A 24,359-nucleotide genomic window follows, 5' to 3' on the forward strand; every position below is an offset into this window, starting at 1 on the left:
TATTTAAGTGTTAAGGAATAAAAAAAAATAACACTGGGGGAGAGAGCAGAGAGCTAGATTATTGCAAGAATATTTTTTCTATTGGCAGCAGTTACTCTCATTGGCCATCCCTTTAAAAATAGAAGACTAGAGTGAAACAAAGAAGGAAAGAAATCCCAGGCAAGATCCAGGCAACAACATGTGCAGATCCCACTGGAGAGAAGTGGAAAGCTGAAGCTTTTCTGCAGATACTGTTCCTGATGACATGACTGTTTTTTAAGTTGTTCGGGAACTGAACCAGTGAAGACTTCTGAAGGAATATTTTCAAAAGCTGTTATTTCCATGAAAAGCAAACCATGGTGGTGTCGTGGTTTGACATGGAAGTGAATTTTTCCAGGAAGTTGGGTCAAACCAATCAGTGGTCAGGTTTGGATATTGGAACCTGGAGTGACCACTGAAAGTATGGACACGCCTCTGAGAACACAGGGGGTTAAAAGCAAGAACTCCCAGGGGAACTCTCTCTTTGGTTCTGGTCAGAGTGCAGTGCAGACTCTCCCCTGCCCAGCTACGGGCTGGGTGGGGGAGGGGAAGCCACGTGGCCTTGTCCAGGTAGGCCGAGGGGCTGAAGGTCTGGAACCGAGCCAGCTCCTGGACGGAAGGGTGGAGAGAAGCGGAGATGCCTTTGTTCCCCCCCCCCCCAAGAGGGAAAGAGACAGAGAGCCTGGCGGTACCTGGAAATTTGCCGGCAGAGGAGAAGGAGAAGGGGGGGGGGATGGTGCCCAGCGTGGGAAGCGGCGGAACACCGGACCGAGATATCAGCCGTCCAAAGAGTCTGAACGTTTAACCCTTTCCAGGAAATGAGGGCTTTTTAAAAGTATTACTCCTCCTTGATTTGTAGTGGAAGAGAGATGGTCCGGGACCTGAGATGTTAGAAGAAGAAATATTTAGGTGGGAGGAGATGATGAAGTAGCTTTTGGCTGGACTTTTCTTGTTAGCCATAGACTGAACCAAAATCTCCTGCAATAGAGGCTGCATTTTAGGGGGATGCAGTGGTGACCCAGGGAGACCTGTTTCAGCTTCGAACAGCACAAGAATGGCGAGAAATGAAGAAAGCTGAAGAGGGAATGGTGATACCCTCTGTCTTCGGGAAGAAGATGAGTCCTGTTTTTGGACCCCTCGGCCCCAGGGGAAAATGGGGGGGACTGTAGTCCCAGGATGAGAAACTGAACTGTTGTATTTTTGGGTCCGTGGCAAAGCACCCTTAAAGGAGCCCTATGAGCAGTCTGTCCATGCATGGTGGTGGGAGCACTGTGACATGGAATGGAGAGTGTCACACTGGCAGATTTTTTTTTCCAGGCGGTTGCCATGTGTGACAGGGAAACACAGGGGGGCAGCTGTGTTTCCTGGGGGGTCTGTGGTGCAAGAGAGACTTCTCTCTCCCTTGACAGTTTAAGTATAGATTACCTGAAGGGTGGTAATTTGATCAAGAATCCCGGGTGATGTTTCATGGCTGGGTGTTTTTGGAATTGGGAGGAGGAGGGGTGGTTTAAAAGGTCTTCATCCTGGATTTAGTTTATGTGTTTTCTGTATGAGTAGTAGTTTAATAAAGTTTTTTTCATTTGTTATTAAGCTTGGGCCTGCTCTGCTCCGTTCCTGATAACATCTCACAACATTTATTTGGGGAAGGTGCATTTTCATGGGGACGCTGGCATTGCGCCAGTGTCCAATCATGACAGGTGGGCACAGCACAAACCACACCACAGACGAGGCCATACACTGTGGATTGGAATAACAGCAAAAACAGACTGGGTGATATGTTTTTAACCTTTATTTTGGTCTTGGGTTATGCCCAGCTAACAATTAGGAACACAACCTTCTCACAAGGAGACTCGGAATACAGAATTCCGGAGAAAACAACAAAAAGCAAGGCGCAGCAGATATGAGGCCTGCTAGTTATTGGATAGCATTGATAATAATTTTTCTTCACAGCCCTGAGTAACAGAAGCTGCTAAAACAGACCACTGATAAAGCAATGAAGAGTTCATGGTAACTGTAGAAGTTCACCAGCACTTGTCATTCCAAGGAAGCCTAATCCTGTAGTTATAACACAAAGCAGCAAAGAGCTCGGCTTTGAGCAACGCGTGCACCAGCTTTGGATCTCCATTTCAGATCAGATTTCAGGAGATCACACCTACCAGCCCAAGTAATTCACAGGGAGGCAATTCATCTCTGTCTGTAGAAACACTGCTCGACAAATATAAATGCACAAATGCATTCATGACAGCTTCTCCTTCTGCTGTTGTCCAAGCATAGCCAGGTGCAGCAAACATCTGACTGAAAGCTGGAGCTGGTACAGCTTCCAGTCGGGGATGTTTACAGCAACAGACTACGATACATCACTGCTAGGCCTTGGTGCAGGGCAGCTGGTCACCTCTAGGAGAGGAAAAAAAAAAAAAGAAAGGATTTAAGACTAGCTTCTGTAGCATTCCAGCCAATTACTGTGCAGCTAATATTGAAGAAAACATGTTTTTATATTCAGTAGCAAAAATAGTTTTAGATTCACACACAACTTACATTAAATTAACATTTCTAAATGTAGCAACTAGATGAAAAATTCTCAATTTCAATATACATGTTGGGATTTCTCTAGATTTAAATATGTTCATTCTTATTTATATATTACTTTATATTTATTTATAAATATATATTTCATTTATACACTTAAAATATACATAAAATAATTATTATTTTAAAGATACATTGACTTTACTTCCCTATAGGCTTATTCCAGGAGCTCTCAAAAACAGACTTCCACTTTGAACTTTCCCATTAATTTGAAAATGGCTATTTTCTCATTAATATTTATGGTTTTAAATACAGCTCTATGCAAAATTAAAGACAGAAGCAAAACCAAGCCATGTTCTTAATGAAGAAATACCAGAAACAGAAACTAGACAGAATTCTGAAAATATTTACTCTCAAGATCAGAATTCTGCCTGATCAGTTTAAAGCTCTATTACAACCAAATGATTAAAATAAACCCAAACCAAACCTACTCTCTTTGGGTAAGCATTAAAGGAGGGGGACAGGGTGAGAGGGAAAGCAACCTCAGGATGGAACCATTTCACTCCCCATCTTCAAGTTCCTATCAAAACTCCCACAACACTTGCATTCGATTCTGCAACAATTTTTTTCTCTGAGTTAAAAAAACCTTTATAATATTAAAATTTAGTATTTACATTGTATAATACTCATAGAGGAAATAGTGTACATTACACCAAAGTATTTTACTAAAAGCATTTCACTCAGCTGGTTGTTGTTGTACCTTCTCCTAATACCCTGATTTCACACCATGGAATTGGGAGCATTCAACCATTCTGGCTTGATCATATTCACATACTACTCAGAAGCCTTAATTTTGTAAGTTTATAGCAGAATGCCTTCCTCCCACTAACAGAGCTGCAAGCAGAATGATATATTCCCCATTTAGCAGTCCTTATCACTTTCAAATGAAAATAATTTTTCAAGTCACAAGTTTTCCAGTGCCAGATTTATACATAAACTTCATCAATTCAAGGTTGCTTGTTCTCTACTTGTTCTCCACAGCAACTCATACAACCAGAAATTATGACAAGGAGTTTAAAACTGAAGAAAAACTACTATATTCAAGATTTCTCAAGTTACAGAAACCCAGTCATATCCAGCTTTCAAAGAAAGGTTTCCCTCTGCAACACAAGAAATTGTTACTAGTAAGCGAATTTTGTTATTACAGCAGCATGCCAAGATTAACGAGGAAGTGGCATGCAGTCACTATGGATACCATGCTGACCTTCATTATTTTTGAGAATAAATAACTAAAAAGCCAGTGGTCATTTGCAACAAAGGCCTCTTCAGGCTGTTCCGAAGCTGAAAATTCCTATTTTACATTGGAAAGAAATAGGCTATTTCATGCAGAGGTAGGCACATGGTATTTGACTAATTAGGCTGCTGAGCATTAAGTTGCAATGAGCCATTTCTTTGGCTGCTTTCTTGAACACTACTTAAGGAATAATGAAGGTTACTACAATGTTACCTGCCCAAAGAGAACAAACTCTCCACAACCTTGTTTTGTTTTACCATATACATCATCACAAAACTGCCATCTACATGACAATGACATTGCTTGCTGCTTTATTGGATTCACTATCAACTATAAGTACCTGCATAACATCTTACAAAGTAATTATATTTGTATAAAAGGAATTACAATTTTCATTTCCAAACATAAGTGTTGAAAAAGGCAGAGGCATTACAGTTGACAGTACAACTACATGCTTGAAAGACACCAATTTCTAGAAAAGTTCAGTCAAAACTGAAACCATACATTCATTAAGAAGCCTCGTCAGCTATTTTCCCAACCACTTTCTTCTTTTAAAACAAAAAAGTAGAGAGCATACTCCGATTTTCCTTAATGGCATAGCCCTCTTGTTTTTGTAAAGACTAAAAGCTCTGAAAATAACCAGGATTTTTGCTAATATCACAAGCTGAAGAACATTGGCTGCTGGCTTCTGTTAATGCCTTTAACTGTTTCTCTTGAGAACACTAATAAAAGACACCATTTGAAGTGTGCAGTCCCCTCCTAACTCCACATGCTGAGAACACAAGGAATGATGCAGATCTTCAATTATACATTAAGTCCTTCTGACACCTGAAATTTACCTCTTTGTTATTAACAGCAACATAAGATCACCCGCCTAGGAACTGTTCTTCAGCTGTCAATACCCCAGAATAAAAACAACAAAAAAAATTAAAATCCTTATTTAACTACCAGAAAATTTGTGAATGCTGGCTGTTGACTTCCATTGTGAAGTTCTTCCTACTGTATTTAGATTTGTCTGCAGTTCAAGAATCCCTTTAAGAGTTAGGATTTAATGTTTAATTCTCAATTCTCTTCTGGTCAATATGCATGACTTGAAAAAAAACCCTCATGGGATTTCCCTCATGGAAAAGTCAGGATTTAGAAGAGACACCATTACAGTACTGTTTGTGTTCATTCACCCATTCCAAATCAAAGCCATGCAGATCACCAAGACTTACTGCAATTTTCCCAAGCCTACATCATTAATTTACCAGTCACACTGAACTTCTATTCTACCTTACATGAACACCTTGAGCAAAAAGTCTGGCAAGACAGGAAGGAGGAGAAAGAAGAAAGGAAGAGGGTGAGGAAGCAAACAGCCAAAGAGCTTCCTCCTTCTCTTCCCCCACATCTTAAACTTCCTCACTCGACAACCACAATCACCAGTGAAACTCATTGTATTTGGGACCTCAGTCGCCACATAAAAATATTGAAATGTGAATGGAGCCCAAGGAGCCTGTCTGTGTGTGCATGCTTCTGTGTTTGGAGCCAAGATCTTGTCAGTCAGTACATCTGTCAGTCAAAGCAATTTAGCCTCAGATGCCTGATGCAAGCACAGAGTGATGAGAAATGACAGAGGCAGACAGATGTTCACTGTTGCCATGAAGGTTTTTGTTTTTTTTGAAGTGATGCATATTAACCTGAAGAGAACTGAGAATTAAACATTAAAACCTAACTATTAAAGGGATCGTTGAACTGCACACAAATTGAAATACAGTAGGAAGAACTTCACAGTGGAAATCAAGAGCTTCCACTGTGAACTGCAGTGAACTTCTAACACCCACACAGTTCACTGTAGCACTACAAGTTAACAATACACATCATGAGGAATTACGGTGAAGTAGGAAGTGAACACTGTAGTAGTTTTAACACTGCATTTCCTGTGCATTTTCAGAAAAACCTTTTCAGCTTCTTTTGATCACTAATACTTACACAGTGCAACTAATAAATTCAGCACAAGAGGGAGAAAGACCTTTTAAACTGGGACATGAATTCTAACACAATGAAAGACTGAATCCAACATTACCAATTGTAAAGAAAGAGGAAAAAGTATCTTTGTATGTTAAAAATGTCTGGGAAAGCATGAAAGTAGAATGTTACTAGCACACATCAGATGGAATTTCAGTGAGGGCTGGATGCATACACCATATGTAATTATTTCAGTAAAACAAACAACGAGAAGTCTGTGTGGTAAATTAATTATTTTTATCTGACAAAAGGAGTTCTAAGGAGGACAGACTACTGAAAAAGGATAATGGTGTGAGACACAAAGTTCAGATCCTGATTCAAGATTACCCCACATCTTAAGTTTGAACAAAGTTCGAAAGTCATAAATTTAGTGTGCACTGCCTAAGAATGATGGCAGCAGTTACATACTCCCTTCTTCCCCACCAGAGTCTCATATTCCTCTGGCTGACCAACACAGCTCAGCCTAAAGAAACCATATGTTTATTTATGGAACAGCATCCTGGGTCTCCATGGGGTGGAGTACCATACCCAATATGTCATTCAGGCCAATTAAGTCTTTATTTCAGGGAAGTTCTGCAGTAACTGGTAATCTCCACAGACACCACCGGAGGTAGGAAGTGGCTAATTTAAGGTCATTTTGCTTTAAAAATTAGCTAAAAAAATTTAACACTCATCTACCACACTAAAAAGTTATCATAATGAATTATCCTCATAAAATCCCAACCAGAAGGTTAACCTGCAATCAAGAACAGAAAACAGAAGAAACAGTATTACCCCCCTCACTTGTATTTCTCTTCCTCAGTACACAGTCATCCAGCTGTTTATATTGCTATGTGACATACAGCAACATGCACTGTTATTTTCACTTTCTAGATTTTAACATTTTCCAGCAGGACAGCCTCACCCCAATGCACAAGAGAAACCTAACAACCAGAACTACAAAATTAGAGGAGAAATAGGAATACTCTGAATGTATTAGGCCAGATTTCACATTAAGATTCCATCCTTTCCCTCAAGTTTTCATTGAAGTATTCCTTTCTCAGTGTCAGCAAGGAATTTTTATTATACAACCTGAGTAGGTTTGACATTATACTGCTACCCATGCCATAGTTCTAATTTCATAGTTTCAGCTATTTACCTCCTTTGGTCCCTCTTAAAGGAAAGGAACTTTTGCCTCATTCCTGGTAAAGATCTACAGGGAAACTAGATTGGCTCAATGTGGGACAGATTATTGTAGATATTTAATAATAAACTGTTAAAACAAATCACAGCTCCCTCTACCTGATATATCTCCATGTTATACTCAAGAGTCTTCCAACTGCTGATATGGGTCCATAATGTGTCTTTTCTTCTTCCAAGGTAAGCAATCTCACTGATCCAAGATGATAAAACTGCCTGTAAAATGGGGCTCTTTCATTTTAAAGGCATCTTTAGAGCATAACATTCAGAATATCCTCAAATCTGAAAAAACACAAAAAAGTTCATACCAGTGATCTGATTGCTCTAAGAGAGTGGAAGACAGAAGCACAAGGACAAAAAGAATCCTTAAACTTGACAAGAAATAGAAATTAAGAATACACCTAATAGATGTTCATTGCAGTGCCCTCTAAGAAAAAAAAAAAACCTAAATATCAGGAATGGTAAAGATTGAATTATTTGTAATAATCTTCACTACTGAAGTCCTCTGCACCTGCTGACTCAAACATGGCCGAGCATGGATGGAAAAACCTCCCTAAAAAGACAGAAACAAAAAAATCTATATAAGTATGTCATTTGTTAAGTAGGTTGTTGGTTGTTTGGGGGTTCTTCTGAGTGGATATCAATTGAGTCTGGTGTGACAGACTCCAATTAATGACACATTTAGCACACTCCTTCACTTAATGGCTTTTCACTCACATTTGCAATTATAATTCTCTGGTGTATCAGCTGCCAACAATAGTTCTCTGTAACACTGTGAGGGAACAAGCAGAGAACTGCAAGCAGACATTCAAAGTCCCTTTGCTTACCTTGCTGAACAAGGGCACATTTGGACAGACTGCTAACAGTAGGGTGCAACAACTAAGTCTGCAGCAATTACTAAATTGCTGCAGAAGCTGGTAAGGGCCAGGCCACCAAGAGATCCACACGGAATGTTCCCATTTTAAGGATAATCCTCTCTGAATGTATTCCAATCCTTCCAAATGAGTACAGTTGCAAATATGAGAAGTCCTGGCATCATCACACTGAATTTTGAAAGCAGAGTCTGGAGGCTGCTGCTGCAGCCTGTAGATCCTGCTGAAAGTACAGTGTCACAACCACCTATTTTCCCTGCTGCATAAAGAGGGCTCAAGTGCTCCACTGCAGTTATCCTGAAGGATATCAGACTGAGAAGCAATCTATACACTGGTATCAATCCTAACCTTGCTCCCAGAGCATATACACTTTTTAAAATTACTTCAAAGAAAATAAGCTCAACCCAGCAAGCATGCAAGTTACAAACTTGCACAGCACTTGGATTTACAAAACATCTTTGTTCTTATGCAGAAGTTTTTGGGTTTTTTTTTAAGAAAGTCAATTATTTGTTTTGCAATAATACTCAGGAGATCCATTCTTTTAAGCATACTCGTAATCCTGCTTCCACACAGGAAACAGTGCACGCCAGAACAGCACAGACATGGCATCCACTTCAGAATCAACAATCTCAAAAATAAAACCAAAACCATGCAGCATGAAATATTACAAATCTCCTTTCAACTACTTTCATACTGATTATCTCTATTTAAAATGCAGATTTCACCAAGTCCTTCTCAGAAAATAATTTTCAGGATTTACTGACGGTAATTGGAACCAGACACAGTGCTCTGGCCAAGCAGCTCATTTTGAAAACATTAACTCCATATTATAGAATCAATCTTACATCAGATCTGACAAATAGGCTTGGAAAATTACTGCTTTCAGAGCCTCTCAAACACCATCTCCTCCAGAATCAAGCTACCTCCTTCAATAATTTAAAACAAACAAGAATTAAAATAGACTTTCCTAGTTTGTAAATTTTCCAGATAAATTTGAGTTATGTTTCCCTACTTGGAACAACGTAAGAGTTGAAATTTAGTTACTGGACTAATACAATACGAGGCATACAACTTTTTGAAGAAGACAGAAGTAACTTCTAGTAGGAATTTTTTTTCCTAAATAATGAAATAATTTTTGATTTTCATACTGACTGTTAAAAATTTTGCTTACCAACTACTAAATTAGTTGGGTTTTTTTCAATATTCTATGCAGCATTACACCAAGATTCATTGAATCATAGAATATCCTGATTTGGAAGGGACCCATCAGGATCATGGAGTCCAACACCTGGCCCTGCGCAGGACACCCGATGAATCAAACCATGTGTCTGTGAGTGTTGTCACCTACTAAAGCATTATGGCATTCACAGGAGGGTCTCACCATCCTTGTGCCTGACAATTCAAAACAATAGAGTCCCATCACCTTCTGGAAGGAACGTGGAAAAAGCGTGGATGAAATTAATTAACTTAAGGAGTTAAAAAATATTTATCAAAGGCAGAGCCAACTCCTGGGGGGGCTCCAATGAAAGTTGAATGGCCCAGAGAACATTCTTTGACTTCAGGACAACTTTCAGGACAGGTCTCCCACCACAGACTCACCTGGCGTCTGAGGTGCCTAGAGCTCCATGAACAGAAGGGAAGCAGGCCTGGAAAACTGGCCAGATCTCTGGATCACACAGCTGCAACCAGCAGCTGAACACCCAGCTGCAACTCGGCCAGGTAGGACTCCAGGGGCCATCCCAGAGCTGCAAACACTCACCAGCACCCAGGAAGCTGGGCAGAGCACACCCTCAGCAAATTGGCAAGGGATCAGAAAGTGGAGGGAAGCAGGGAAGAGAGGGATCACACAGGGAAAGGCAGTACTTCCACAAACAAACATACACAGATAAGCCCAAGAATGGGGCCAAACCAAACCTCATCAGGCCCAGGGCAGGAAAGCAAAGCTGTGCCCCAGGCCAGACGAACCCCATACCCCCCAGCACAGGCTGAGGAGGGATGGCACAGCACCAGCCCTGTAGGAAAGGGCCCAGGTGCTGGGGCAGACACCAGAGGGAACAAGAGCCAGCGGGAAGGGCGTGATCCCTGCCTGGCCAGACACTGGCAAGGCCACTGTGCACACATCTGGTGCCCAGGTGGGGACCCCACTCTAGTAGGAGCCTGAGGAACCAAGGAGGGTCCAAACATGGGTACCCAGGTAGTCAAGGGCCTCAGGGGCATTGTCCACAGGGAGAGGCAGAGGGAGATGGGCCTGTTTTCTCTGGCACACAGAACAATGGGACCTTCTGAGAGCTGTCTACAGCTACACCAAGATGGGAGCGGTAAAGATAGTGCAGACAAACACCCTCAGCCCTGGCAGACAGGATAAGGAAGAGCAATGGCCACAAAAGGCACCATGGAATACTCAGGTTGGACACAATGACAATCTTTTTCACTAGGAGGGTGGTGAAAAGCAGGCACAGGTTTCACATGGAGGCCATGGGTTTGCTGCTCTTGAGGGTTTTCACAGCTTCAGAGGTCAAAGCCATGACTTATCTCACCCAGTGCTACTTCTATCTCTGCTTTGAATGATTGATTGGACCAGAGACTCCCAGAAGCTTTTTCTGACCATTACACCTGCAACTCCACAATCTCATTAATTCCTGTGATATGCTTCCAGCAATTATAGCCTTGTTTATATAATTGTTCTCAGACATAATGAAGTCAATATTGGATATAGAACTAACGATCCACAGATTACATCAGTGCAGTCTTTCCTATAAATAACCAGGTGTTATCAATAGATTCCACTGCCAGCATGTCCAACAGTTCTGAAATCACAAACAGTTGATGTTAACACCGTTTTTATTAGGTGAAGCCAAATATTTTAAAAAATAGATTACAGAGAATATAGAAGTTGCTAAGCCTACTGTATTTGAATATGCTGCCAAACACTATCCCATGGTCACTTCTGTAGATGACTCAATGTTCTTCCAGAAAAAGAACCCTTCAAGATTATAATTTTATGTCAGTGTATTAAATAACAAGCAATATGAAAGATATTTTTACTTAGCTTGCATGCAAGGACTCCCTCAAAATTGAAAAAGGCAGCAGACTGTTTCCTACAATACACTATTTTGAACATGAAAACTTTTTAAATGTTACTCTGAAGCAGTACACAGGGATGCCTTACATTTAAGGACTGACTACTGATTTTCAGACTCCAATTTTTTTTCCCCAGATCTCATTTTTGTTTCCTCCCAGTACTGAATACAACTTCTCAAACCATCATAAACTAAATACTGAAGATGGACAGTATGACCCAACCTATTTTTCAGCCCTAAAAGTGAAGGGCCTCTGTAATAATCAAAATTAAGCCATTTACAGTAAACAAACAGTTTAGAAGTAACTCAGGAGTAGAAGGACTGGTTCCTACAACTCATTCCCACAACAGTGCAGTTTAAGCAACAATTCAATGCAACCAACTAAATAGTTTGGTGAAGGGGAAACCTACATCATTACCTGATATTAAAATCCAGGGGTTTGGGTACTTCTGGTGCAGCAAATCTGAAATTCCCACACTGTCATCAAGTTTCAAACTAACAATGAAAGCTACTCAATTTTATCAAGATTAGTAGCTAAAATGAACTCTCTTCCTTTCGTTGACTGATGCTTTTCATACCTTTTGGTTAACTAACTAAAGCAGTCCTCTAAAAAAAACACAAACCCCAACCCTCTGCCCACATTAGTGGGTAGTGTACTGCAACGGGAGGAGATCTGCGAAACCACAGGTTGTGCTGAAGACAATATTTAAACTACATGTACCCCAGGGTATCTCACTTCAGAACAGGCTCTAATCCTGCCTAAGGTCTAAATATCCATAAACCAAACCCATTGGTGAAGTCTAGAAGCACATGCTTCTATTCTGATTCTTCCAAAACATGACTTGCGTGTTCAGCAGGATCAGCAGCAAAGAATGCCAGTACCCAGCCTACAGTGACAGGCATTCTGGGGACAACAACACACAGTTGTTCTCAAGTTAATCTTGAAGCAATTTTTATTAGCTCTGCAAAATACAGAGTAATTCAAGAATATAACAACTACGTGCAGCTGAATTTTGTGTCGTACCTCAAACAGAAAACAACTGCGCAACAAGGACATCATTAATGCAACTTAGTATTGCTTTATAAATATCTTAATGAGGGAGGCTGTTGCACAATGACTGTTCCAAAACCATGAAAAGAATACTCACACCACGGAGCCCGACTACTGGTACACTTTCAGGATGGTTTAAATTGAACATGGCAAAAGCACTGTGACAGAAGGGTAGTCATGTTCTCTGTCTTCCAGCTGACGGATTCCTACTTCCTCTACCACTGCAGGACTTTTTGGATTTCATGATGCAATTTTCTTGGACAACCACTATATTAGCTACAAAATAATCCTGGGAAAAAATAGAGGAAAAACGGTGAGTTTTCTGCAGCAGGCAGATGATTTCAATCACTGGAGAGCAGACAGGAAGGTACTGCATGGGCCAGGACTGCTTGTTTTGGTGGCATTGCAGTGCTAAACCAAGATAGGTGAATTGTTTAACCACAACAGAACCTTCCTTTCCCTGGCTCCCTACAGAGACAATAATACTTAAGACATTTGGTATCAACATTTTGAGTGGGGAACAGTAATGTGATCAAGATGCAGATCTCAGAAAAGAGTAAACAAAAAATTAATTTGGCAAAACCACACTTCCTTAAAGGTAGTATTAACTTTGCAACCATTTAGATGCAGCTTTAATACTTCCCTGACTTGCAAGTGGAACCTGACATCTGAAAAACAAAAAAATCACCAAAGGAACATCAGGTTGCTTTTCACTCTCCGCATCGAAGTTCACCCCCACTGCAAGTCTGAACACTGTCCTTCAGCCTCTTTTGTTAACACTGCACATTAACATGGAGCTCTTCCCACAGGCTTCTGTGCCAAACACAGTCAGCAGACTCCACCTTCATGGAAATCAGCTGAGCAATTCCACAGCAATCACTTTTCCTAAATGCTGGATGGAATCCCAAGTCTGTTTTCTGTTCCCAATGCCCCACTTGCCAGTACTTGATACAGTGCAGGTTAGTCCTGAAAGCACCCAGCCCCTGGGGAGGCCAAGGCAAACCAAAAGAACACAAGAATAAACAAAAGCCTTTCTGAGTAGTCAGAAGTATCTTAAAGCACCTTAGGCAAAAATTCCCTTGAAGACTTTGCTGGTATTACACACGTTGCTGAATACAAATATTCCCAAAAAACATCCGTGAAAACCTCCACCCAAGGATGTGGTTCTAACCTCCTTCACTGACTGGAAATGACACACATGCTGCTTACACATGAGCATCAGTTATTTCATTAGGTCAAGTGTACAGCTCTGCAGAATTAACATTAGTGATGCAAGCCAAGCCCCAGAGTAGAGCTCCCACACAAAAATGTCCTTAAATCTGGACTTTCTGCAATAAAGATTTTATTTTATATATAAGAGTCTGAAATAATGCTCATTAAAGCTAGGCATCAACCATAACAAATCAGCCAAAAAAAATTAAAACTGCCCCCTGCATATGAAAAATATTTACAAAAATAGAAAAATAAACAAACATATGGCTCTTCATAGGAATCCTGCCATAATCAGTTCATGAACCAGACAATGTCCCCTGGAAGAGGTTTAAAGTGCAAGGATGCAACAGTCCTTAAGACTTACTTCACCTGTTGAAAGAGCTAAGACCATATTAGCTCGACAAAAATGCTGTAAAATATCAAAAAAATTCCTCTGAGCAATTAATTCCATTAAAAAAAATAAATTTCATGTGCAGTTTGTAACTTTCTTTCAATGTGAAGCATTCAAATATAGCTGGTGCTAGAGCAAAAAGCATCAGCAGCAGCATTTCTAAAACAAGTAGGTTTTGTGAAAATTGCTAAAAGTTAACCTGTACAATGGGACCTACAAATGCACACTTAAAGAAATGCTGCAAACACAGGCTTCCAGTCATTTGTGTACAATAACCTCAAGCACCAAAACTCACCACTCTTGCACAAAGCCATAGTCAGCTGCCTTAGGCTCCACTTAAACGCAAGAAACAGAGAATCACAGTTGGCAAAATCTGTCAAGCTCTGTACGCAAGTAAAAGCTAGTATTTAATCTTGCAAACACCAACTTAGTAAAATATTACTTAAAAGTACAACACCTCAAACTAATTATATTTTACAATTTAAACCAGTAGCTTGAAAGACAGGAAACACCACAGAGTTATCAATAGCCTGTACCACACCACAGTGCTTCAGCCTCCAATGATGTGCAAGTCCCATCTGTGCAAAGATTAACCAGACAGCTAAAATAACTTGATTCTACAGAGGGGGAATAAATGACTGAAGCAAACAGCCACATAGTTCAAGCTACCAGCAGATTATAAACTGTCTAAACTATTAAGAAATATATTTGTAGTGTACCAGTAAACTGACAAAAAACTAGTAGTCACTTCATTTAAAGCAGGCAACTTAAGAAAAAGTTACCCCTTCTCCCCACCCCCCGCCCCCAAAAAAAATATTAACAGGCTTTGAAAATTGCAGCAGAGGTTTTGTTTTACTGGGATGTCCGATACTCTCAGGAGAAATTTAAAAGTAGTATTACACATTACAGCAATTCAAGCTGTGCAAATAAAGGTCTTGTTTCTTAATTTCTATATAAGCAAGAAGTCAGGTATAATTAATTACAACAAGAAAGAACATCATACTGAAGTTTGTGTTGTGCAAGAAAGAGCAACAAACAGACTTCTCCCTGATCTTGCAATATGCAACTTCACATTAACATACAGAATCACAGCTTCCATCAGTTTGTTACAACCAAGGAATGTTTAAGTACACAGATTCATTATACTTAGATGAGATTTTACTGCTTCTAGTTAATATTTGGCATAACCTGACTCTTAACTGAAACATCAGCTTAGCAGACCCTGATCTAACTAGTGTGTTTATCAAGACAAGTCATTCAGTCACCATATTCAAAGCAAAAAACTCATCATAAAATTTTAATTAGGTTTCTGAACTCAAAGCAGTCATGCAAGCTGAAATCAAATGAAGAATGCAAGACCAAACAATCATGCCTAATCACATTATATCTGAGGATAACAACTACTACATTTACTTTGTAATTAATAATATTAAAAGCATTGGATCAGATATGACAACTCTTTTTTCAAGTTAGAGTAATCAAAAAAAGAAAGGGAGTCAAAATGGACAGATGAGTAGTTTAAGAAAATATCACAGATTTCCTTGTTAAAGAATCTGTCTTGTATCACAGCTGACTCAAGTCTGAACACTTCAAGTCCTGTTCAGCTAGAGATATGCACACCAATCTTCATAAAGCCCAAGAAGTCACCTTCACCTTCCTTAGCATTTCCTTGAAATACTCCCTTGATATATTCAGAACAGATGAGAGGCAGGTTGCAGAAAAATTGGCTGCCCTGATACCAGAACATTCCCAATGTTCCAGTGACCTGAAAGTACCTGATCCTGTCAGCAGACAGCTTAGTTATCCCACTGCAAAAGGCTGTGTGAAATTTGTCCTTGACCTACAGAGAGATCCAAGGGTTATGCTCACAGAATCACCACCAAGAAAAACATTCCTGAACACTGCCTTTGTTGTACTGGGATAAAGTATACACCTGTCAAACTAATATTAAAAATTAGTTAGCTGTAGTATTTCTTATCTTAACCTAATTTGATAGGAAAAAATGTGTTTACTTATCCTTCTACAAGTGAGTGAAATATTGATTGTTCTCAAGTTAAAGTTTTACAGGGTAAGTTTACTGAACAATAATTAAAGATAAGCAAAACACCAAAAGAAGCAGACTAGAGAGAAGATGAGAAAATATTTATTTACAAGCATGATCTGTATATAATCAGATGATTTAGTTAAAGTTCATCAGCAGGGCTAAAAATACATCACATGAGGTCTCTAATAAAATGCTCAAGATACTCTCAGAAAACATGGAATTAACAAAACACACTACACTAATCATGAGCGTGTTGCAAGCATGTTCATTAAAGTACTGATGCATATCAAACATGGACCAGTCTGCCAGCAAAATGAATACACACAGAATGGAAAAGCAACTCTTTCAACACAAAGCTGCCCACCTCCAGCCAGAGCCCTAGTGAGGATGAGGTAAAAGAAAGGAAGATGTGATGGAAAACTGAGTAATTTCAACTTTGAATACTTAAAGCTAACACTAATGAGAGACTATTACTGTCTTGTCAGGCCCAACAGCAGAGACCTGCTTTAGAACTCTAGTTAAGAACAACCAGATGTGTCACCATGTGTTAAACTAGAACACAATTTTCCTTTTGTTGCCCATTTCAATCTTATTTAATAAGTCTGCCTTAAGTCTGCCTATTTTGTTTGCCTGGTACTGAGGATACAGGTAAAGGAGATGTTTGGTGAAGGCTAAAAAATCTGCTCTGTGCCAGCAGGCCCAAGAAGTACCCTGAGAAAGGTGCTTTGGAAGCTCATGTGCTGAGGAAGATTTTCTGCCAAGCTGCAGAGGGTCAGCAGGGCATCTTCTGTTGCCAAAAAGCACTTTCCAGAAGCTACAAATCTGAGCTTTTCCTGGGAGTTATCAACAGTACACAACACAGCCCCCCACTCACCCAAAAGTGCAAACTCACGCTGTGATTTCTGCATGTGAAAGTCCCCATGAAAGGCAGAGCACGGCCACTCGGAGCGGTGAACAGAGCAGTTTGGACAACGCACAGACACCAGCTCAGCCTTCAGAACACTGGGAAACACTGAACATCTGCAGCCCTGCATTTGGCTGAACCCTGCTGTATCTGTAGAGAGAACAATGAAGTGCATGAATAAAGCCCTCTGAGGCTCAGCTGGCAGTTTGATTTATTATACTCACGTTAAGCCTCCAATGTTCATTCTCTGCATAGCTCGGATACAGCAAAGGATTTGGTTTGGACTAACTTACTTTATTTCTGTATTCTTTACATAAAATGCCCGTGTTCTTACAAATTTCACTAATACCACTTTGATATCTAACATGTTGATTCAGTGTGAAACATCAGAATTAAATAGCCTTTTAGCTTCCTCATTCCCACAGGATTCACCATGCCCTCAGACACGAAACAATCTTATCTAGGGCACTTGTGAATATTTTAATCATTTTCCCTTTATCTTTCTAACCTTCACTTCTGCAGAAACACAGACCACATTTGCTCTACCTTCTTGTGCTGTTAAGACTCTTTACCGCTGTTGTTCAGACTGAGGCATGCTAAGACAGTGTACAAGGAGCAAACTGGTACTACTAAAGGATAACTGCAGGCATGCAAAATTATTTGTACAAAATAAATTTTAAACTGAAAGGTGTGTTGTGATCCTTCCATTGAAATGCCAGCTCAGAGAATGTCTCTTTTTTGGGAAGTAGGGCATTCTCCAGTTAGACCAGTTCCCTACTCTTCTAGCCTATGGAACTTCCTAAGAAAAAAAGCAGGAACATTTTGAAACAAATACAAACAGAACCAAGTTACTACTGATCAAATGAATCTCAATACACTCTCTTCCATATGTATACCTTATTATTATTATAATAAATTGATATTATAACCTTTTTCAAGTAAGAATCAGAAGGGAAGGAGGGCTTTTTTTGTTCTATTTCTGGATTTATTTTTTTTCTATAATCCTTAGCATTGCACGAGAGGTTACAGGATCAATCATTCATCAGTGCAGCCATCCCTCCTGCTCTTTCCATTCCACGCTCCAACAGGGCATCCAACCAATAATATGGAAAAGACTACTGAGCCAGGCAATGAACACTCAGGCCAGACAGCTACCCAAAGAGTTTTCCAATAAATTAGATAAAGTAAGTTATGTAAACAATTTATCACAAATAAGTCTTACTACCTTCCAGACCTTTTCAGAAAAACAAACAAATCTATCATCCCACAGATTCAGGCACTATGATTTTCAATCATTTTAATATTATTCCATGTCATGCATGCCAAAGGTAGATTTGAATAAACTTGCAGATGAAGTCTATAACAAACTGAACAGATTTTTTTAATGTTTTCCAGTCCTGATGGTTCTGAAAGTACTAACTTCTCCCTCATCCCAGAAGTTCCCCTGACTCTGGTGGGCATGCCTTCACCCTCATATATACTTCTAGCTTGAAGATTTTTACCTCTCTGGAGTATGAACATTGATCACAACGAAAAAATCCCCAGCACGTTCACCAAACCCAAAATGCAGCAGCATGCAGCCAGCATACTGACAGTCTATTCAGCTTGTTCTCAATCTGATTATTCACGTGTTCTGTACTGACTGCCATCTGCCCACTCCTCCTCCTGTCTGTATCTGACACAGACTTTGTGCCATCTCATAAGCCTTTTTTTTTTTTTTTTTGGCACTTCTCTGCACATTTCCTTCAGGACACTGCTACATAGAGAGAATAAACTTCATTGTAAGATTGTTTCCTGGAGCTCCCCGGGCATTACACTTCAACTCAAATTTAGAAAAGGTTTTGCCATGTGACATTCAAAAAAGCCCTATATACTTATTTTTTGCTTTAAAAGCATTTATATATATATAACATGAATGCAGACAAATTATACATATTAAATATATGTATAAATATATTTACATACATATTTAAGACAGGAGACAGATTCAAGCCAAAGTCAGCCACTACTCACACTCATTTTTTTCCCCATTTAAATGGCAATTTGAGCACTAATCACCAGAAAATACATATCAGAGTAAGCACACAGGTATTTTTATTTTAGGTAGACAATGCACTGCTTCATAGGACTTGACAGTTGTCTCTATTAACTCCATGGCTATTGTAGCCAAATCTTATCATGCACTGAAAAGGACACTGGGATTAATTACGTAGCTCCAATCTGGCTCTGTTATTAGTATCAGGAATGTTCATTCCCCAAGTAGTACATGACAGTCACTTAAAACTCCATCTGGCTTTTATGATTTACACCAGGAACTTCCGTGCTAAGAGTTCATGAATGTATTAACTGCACTGAGGGTTTTGGGATTTTTTTCCCCTCTCTTAAAGAAAAAAAGTTCACAACAAATAGCTGAAGTATGAACAAACCTGCAAATGCCTGTTAGCACTCAAAAATTTAGGAAGAAACAAAGAAAGATTCTCTGCTTCTTTACACAAGGCTTGTTTGAAAAATGTGGAGAAAAATAAATGCAAAAAGATCCTTCTCTTTACTCTCTCTGTTGCTGACCTTTAGACCTGACACCCACTGCATCCGGTGGGAAATTTTTTCCAAGAGCCAGCCTTCTTGTAAATATTTTAGCAGATTTAAGCATCCAGACCACATTTTATTTGCCCACATCTACTAAAAAAGCTACCCATTCATGACAACATGTATGTGGACTTCCATATTTACATAAGTATCTGTCACACAATAAAATATAATTAACAGAATCCTGAATGTGCCACGTGAAAGTACTTTTGAAGCTTGGGGTTTTTGGGGGGAGTTTGTTTGGCTTTTCTTCTTTTTTTTTTTTTTTTTTTTTTTTTACAATATTTATTCTTACAGCTGCTACAAGTTTCTAAAATACAACTTCATCGCTGCCTATTCTCCTGTATATGGTTCTAAAACAGATTTGCATATCCTCCGTAATTTAAAAAAGCACAAGGAAAAGTCCATGCATCCCTATCTTTGGTCAATAAAAGTAATACTGATAACTCAATTTCCTTCTCAAAATATAATTTCAAATTTCTCTTAGATGTTTTGCCAATAAATGTTCTTAAACTTGCAAGAACAGCTTACTTAAAGGAATCTGTTCAGCTTTTCAGTGTCTGAGGACTGCACCTGTTCCTTTTTAGATAACCAGTCCCCTTGTCAAGTCTTGCATTCCTCTTGTTTCTCCCCTACAACAAAAAACTGTTTTGTGCAGTATGGGGCAAGTCACTCTGGAAAGTCACAGGAAAGATTTCTGTTAACTTCCACAGGGAACATCAGCATTCCTTTCCAGGTGCACTTCTTCAGGTCAACCCTTCTTCCCTCTGTAGGTGGTTCCCCTACAGAGCTATGAATCTCAGAGTCTTGTACGCGGCTGTGCCAGATCAGTGCTCATAAGGAAACTTTCCAGCTGCTCCAAACAAGCCATGGAGTCAGACAAGGACAACCACATTCACCAAGACAGGTAATCAGGAATTTGGCTCCCTCACACTGCTACAGCACTAACAAAAGAAGCTGAAGTATGAAACATTAGACACTGTTCAAAGAAGGTGCTCCGTTTACTTAGAAATAGATGATGCACATTGCTTTACTGCAGGATTTTATGCCAGCAAGTTTCAGCTAGATTTAGCAAGCAAGAAAAACAGAAGAAATATTTGGGTTTCGTGCTTATAATGGAGGGTTTGTTTCCATTTCACCCATCAAGTGGCAATACTTTCATGACACAATTAAATGCTAACTGCAAGGACGAGTTTGAAGGATCAGTACCTGAAGACACAATTCTTCCCAAAGACCTTGTAATAAGAAGTGTGCAGTGTAATAAAAGCCTTTATTTTCCAGGCTTAGTATTGTTGAGGCTTCTGTTGACACTGAAGTCCTTTGGGTTTTATGGCTGTTTTATTACCAGCCATCAAAACTGCATTAGTGGTCCATCTACATATGATACAGATCAAGGCTTCAGTCCAGTAAAACCTCTGTCACATGACTTCACAGTGGTTACAGCTCTATTACCAAAAGGAGCAGGGGACAAGCTGTGTCTCACTCCAAGTTATTCCTCAGATGTCTCCTAGGACACTGTTATGCTCCTGGCTCATAGGAAACTTGCATGCAGACATTTGAGACAAGCAGCAGCTCTCAACCCCTCCTGTAAGATAACGCCAGTGAATTATCATGCATGAGAACAGCAGGACAGGATGTACAGTGTGAGCTTACATAAGACACAAGGTACTGCTGGGAACCAGCACAAGTGAACAGCATAAATGGCTCAGAAAATGCTGATGTCACTCATGTACATTCAGCTTGTGCTGGCCAAGTTTCTCTGAACCCAACACTGGCCTTTCTGGCTGTTTGTAAAACCTTGCCGTCTGCTCTGCTATAGCCAGATCTTGAAAAGGAACTTGTTTTCAAAAACCTGTGCTTCTTCCTAATTAGAGTTTTCCTTAAGATGAGCAAGAATCTAAAGAAAAACAGAAAATGTAATGGAGAACTGGAAAAAGCATGTAATTGTGTAAACAAACACTTGCTCCTAATACTTATTGAGAAAATAGTTCAAGCACAACTTACCCGTTTTAAAACATGACCTCTGCAAACCTACTAAGGTCAATGAGACTTACAGTAGTTACTCAGTTAGCCCTGCTTGCATAAATTAAAGATGCCTAAGGGTAGCTATGAGACCAGGTATTTGATTTTTCCAGGGCACCTACATATTAAGAATTAACAATGAATTGCCATTCTACCAGAGCAGCTTTCAGGTTCATTAAAAAAAGAGAAAAAACACAAAACCCAAACCAAACCCAACTGGGTTGTGCTTACCTCCTCTTCAACACAAAAGCTTTCTTATTTAATGTTAATCTGATTATGGAAGTTTGATCTTAAATCGAGTAGGTAAGTGAGACACTATATATTGAATTACTTTCAAAAAATCCCCAATGTATGAGGCAAACATTGCTTCTTCCTGGTGTATCCTTATACAATATATAAAAAAGAAAAAAAAAGATGAGTAATCTAGCTGCACAAGTCAGTATTAAGCAAAACTGCAAAGAGAGAAAACTTATTTCACTCAGGTCAGGATTTGCAGCAGCAACTCCCAGCTCTCTGCTTGGCTGCTTCCATTTGTTATTGCAGTGGCTGCACTTCAGGCAGTGTGTGAACCATGACAGTCAAGTCCTTCAGCTTCAGAAGTCCTGTATTTAGGTTTTTACCTATGAAATACAGGAAGCATTCTGATTTTCCACAGAGAGCATCCTATAAGGTGAGGGGAAAAATACTGTTCCTTAAAGTAACATTGCCTTTTATTACAGGTATAATGAACTTATTGTCACTCCCTTCAGTATTTCCTTTCAAAACCACCATGTAGTTCAGAGATGTCAACTATCAGGGATAATCTGCTACATTAGAAATTCACAGGGTTTCCTTAGCAGTGGAAGAAGACACCACACAGCTTTGTTCCAAACAGAAGTGGAGAAAAAAAGCCATCCTTAAAGTATTTGCAGTGTGAAATAGCACCTCTTCGAAAGCACACACTACATCAAAATATGAAACATAAGATGACCACCGTGCAAGTCATGCAATATCACAGGTTATTAAATGTCTTTTAAGCAAGCTCTTATTTCCATCCAAGTGTGGCAACTACAGTTCACATCCTGCCTGGAGCCTTTCTGCTTCTGTGACAGAAATGGCATCACCATCTACCCTTTATTACTACAGCAGATAAGCATTTCACAGTCATTAGTATGTTTATCCACAGAACGTGTTTGGAAGGCACCGCTATTCCCAATTCACAGGCAATGAGAGGACTGACTGGTGCAGAAAGACTGAACCAAGGTCACAGAGTAAGTCTGTGGTAAAGTAAGAAACTTCACCTGGTTTTGCCTTCCTGCAACTAATACTTTCTATTAATGAGTCATTGCTGCTCCTCTAAATTATTCTTTCAGCAGGAAAAAACAACAGACTGCCTGTGGCATTCAAACTCTACATGCTAACAGCAGCTCTGCTCCAGGGTTTGCTAAAAAAAAAAAAAATCACACCCAAGGGCCTTGTTCTGTACTGTTACAGAATCCTGCTTGTACACTGGGCTGCTGTGGAGGAAAAAAGGAATATACATATATATATATATATATTATTAGATAGCTTGCCTCGTTTGTGAGCCAGCTCTTTCCCCAGAGAAACAAAACGCAGTCCTTGAATAGTTTTACTCCCTCACGCCACAGACCACCGGGCAAGGGCAAAGTGCAGGGAGGGAGGGACAGTCAACTGGGAGACAAGTTATGCAAAGCTGGGGGCCGGGGCGGGGAGCAGCTCTCCCTAAGGCCCACAGGGAGAAAAAAAAAAAAACAAAAAAAAAAAAAAACCAAAAACCAAAAAACCCAACTTCTGTTGGCAGGTCACGGGGGTCACAGTGCCGGGGTCACAGCCCCGGGGCTCCGCGGGGGAAGAACCCCGGCACGGGAGGAACACCGGGAGGGCGCGGGGCTCCCGCCCGACCCCGCACAGCGCAGGGAGCCCTCTCCCAACTCCCCCACCACCGGGGACGGCCGGCCGGCACCCACACCCCGGCGTCCTCCAACAGGCGGTCACCGACCCAGCCCCGACACCCTCCTCGCTGCCTGCCCCCCGCCCCAAGCTCGGCCCCGGAGCGCCGCTCCTGCCGTACCTGTGCGGGGAGGCGGCGGGGACCGAGGGGCTGCGCCGCCCGGCCGGCGGGTCCCGCGGAGCTTCCCGGAGCGGCCGTGCCCGGCCGTGCCCCGCTGCCGCCGCCGCGGCCCCGCCGCGCTCGCTGCCCTCGCCTCCCGTTTGACCTTTCCGTGTCTCCGCCGCCCGTCCCCGGCACCCTCTGACGTCACCGCCATGGCAACCAATCCCCGCCCTCCTCTGGCCCCGCCCTCCAACCGCGGGCGCGCGCGCGCGCACGCGCCACCGGCGGGAGGGGCGGGGCCGCGCGCCCCTCGCGGCCAATGAGCGCGCGCCGGGGGCGGCCTAGCCCCGCCCCCCGGAGTCACCCACAGGGCACAGAACCGATAATAAATATATAACATTGATATTATAGACATTTATATGTAATATCGGTGTATATATATGTGTGTGTGCATATATCTGTGTGTATGTATATATACATGTGTATGTGTATGTATATGTGTATTTTTTCCCCCCACAGCAGCCTAGTGCACAAGGAGGATTCTGAGACAGTTACAGAACAAGGCCCTTGGTGGTAATTTTTTTTTTTTTTTTTTTTTTTTCTAAGCAAACCCTGGAGCAGAGCTGCTGTTGGCTGCAGGGTTTGAATGCCGGGAACAGTCTGGTGTCCCTGTGCACAGGTGTGCCTGGGGAGTGCAAGATGTGGGAGTGTGAGCACTCAGTCCTTCATGGAGTCAGTGCTTCCCTCCTCTCTGCAGGGAGAGAGGGAATGCGGGGTCCTGGTCAATGGCAAGTTGAGCATGAGTGTCCTGGCAGCCAGGAGGAACACCCATGTCCTGGGGTACCAGGGACAGCGTGGCCAGCCAGGCAAGGGGATTGTGCCTGCTCTGCACTGGGGCAGCCTCACCTCAGCTGCTGGGGGCAGTCTTGGGTGCCACAATATAAAGACATGAAGCCATTAGAAAGTATCCAATGAAGAGCCATGAGGGTGGTGAAGGGTCTGGAGGAGAAGCCATATGAGATGTGGCCAAGGTTATTTTCTCTGTTCAGCCTGGAGGATACTGAGAGGAGACCGCATTGTGCAGCTTCCTCACAAGGAGCAGCATCAATCTCTTCTCTCA

General features: G+C 41.0%; 1 long non-coding RNA gene across 3 annotated transcripts; it reads right to left on the reverse strand.

Moving 5' to 3' along the window:
• Positions 1-1,792: 1,792 nt before the first annotated feature.
• On the reverse strand, positions 1,793-23,362 carry LOC128814495 (uncharacterized). Of its 3 annotated transcripts, XR_008439393.1 has the most exons (5): positions 23,258-23,362; positions 20,617-20,749; positions 12,125-12,316; positions 7,127-7,306; positions 1,793-2,412 (listed from the first exon to the last, which is right to left on the reverse strand). It is a non-coding gene; the product is annotated as an uncharacterized LOC128814495 (long non-coding RNA). The 3 variants fall into 3 exon arrangements; XR_008439394.1 differs by lacking the exon at positions 20,617-20,749; XR_008439395.1 differs by lacking the exons at positions 20,617-20,749; positions 23,258-23,362 and adding an exon at positions 16,567-17,338.
• Between the last annotated feature and the right edge of the window lie 997 nt (positions 23,363-24,359).

This window comes from Vidua macroura, chromosome 1, assembly GCF_024509145.1.
Source record: "Vidua macroura isolate BioBank_ID:100142 chromosome 1, ASM2450914v1, whole genome shotgun sequence".
Classification (NCBI taxonomy): Eukaryota; Metazoa; Chordata; class Aves; order Passeriformes; family Viduidae; genus Vidua; species Vidua macroura.